Raw genomic sequence first — 1,705 nt, forward strand, 5'->3', positions numbered from 1 at the left:
ACTTGATGTATTCTTTTCATCATCTTTGAATGTTTACTGCAGGTGATAATGAGTTCATGCATGGCAGAGATTGTGTGGATGGTGCCGGATAGGGCAAGGTTCCAATCTCTTGTTCAGAGGGTCTTTCCTTTCTTTTACTGACCTTATGTTTTTGTTACATTTATCCTTGATGTCCTTCCACAACTTTGTTAATCTCTAATTATTAGTTTTCAATGTGTCAAATCTATTTTCTATTTGATCTTTAAATTCAAATGGGATATAATGAAAGTTAAGCTTTGTGGACTTGTTTTAAGTTTTTCAATTTCAGTATGAACTTTAGCAATTGATGCTCTATTCTACAGTTTTCTCCTGACATTTTCATGACTGATTGTATAGATCTTATTCCTTCAGATGTAATAGATCTGATTCTCTATATTCCATCTGATGATGTCCTTTTTTATTTGCTATTGTTGTTGTAATGTGAAGTTGAGTCACCTGTGACCCATAGCAACTGTATGTACAGCTGTACGTACAACTGTTTGCACAGCAGCTCTGAAGCCTACCCTGTCCTGAGCCAGTCTCACTGATTCTGACACACCAACCCCCATTGCCCAAGTTATTGTATCAATCCGTTCATCTGGGTCTTCCTCTCCTGTGCCATCCCTCTACCTTTTTGAGCATGATGTCCTTTTCCAAGGACTGGTCCATCCTGGCCAGGTGCCCAAAGTATGTGAGATGGAGCTTCAAAATCCTTTTGTATAGATATTCTTAATATTGTTTAAAAAGTCTTTTCAATGAAAAAAACTATTGAATTTGCAAAATGCTAATAAGAAATATAGTTTCTATCACTGGCATTATATTTTACAACTACTAATTTTTCTCTGTATTTTGGACTTCTGAGATACAAACAGAGATGTGCATATCTACATATATATTAAATTAAAACAAATATCTATAAAATGAAATAACATGAGTATATATCTATAAACATTTGTACACACATTAATAAAAAAATATTTAAAACACAATGACAAACAGACACATGGATAAATGCTCCAAATTACTGGAAGTAAAAGAAATGCAAATCAAAACCACAATAAGGTACTATCTCATTCCAGTAAGAGTGACAAAGTTTAATAGGGCAGCAAGTAATAAATGTTGGAGAGGATGTGGCGAGAAAGGAACTCTTATACATTTTTGGTGGGATTGTAAAATGGTACAACCATTCTGAAAGGCAGTTTGGTGCTTCCTCAAAAAAGTTGAACATATGAGGCAGCTATTCCACTACTTAGAATATACCCTGACAAAATGGGAACTGAGGCGCAAACTGAGATTTGTACACCAATGTTCATGGCAGCATTATTCACCATCACAAGTACATGGAAAAAGCACAAATGTCCAACCACAAATGAATGGTTTGAGAAAAAATAGTACATTCACACAATGGAATACTATGCAGCACACAGAGCAATGATTTTGCAAATTATTACCTAACTTGGGAGGGACTGGAAAGCATTATGCTGAGTGAACTAACTCAGTGCCACAAGGATAAATGCTGTATAAAACCATTATTGTAGAATGAATATAAGGACCCAAGAGGTACAGGAGAAGGTAGAAACAGAGGGATGAGGATGTGTGTGTCTGGGGAGATTAATCATGGGGTTGTACAATTTAATGCGTGGGGGGTGAGGGAAATGGAAGGAATTTGTTCTTGAAAACAATGTAT

Source organism: Elephantulus edwardii, unplaced genomic scaffold (assembly GCF_000299155.1).
Source record: "Elephantulus edwardii isolate Elephantulus edwardi_28Jun2011 unplaced genomic scaffold, EleEdw1.0 scaffold00199, whole genome shotgun sequence".
Classification (NCBI taxonomy): Eukaryota; Metazoa; Chordata; class Mammalia; order Macroscelidea; family Macroscelididae; genus Elephantulus; species Elephantulus edwardii.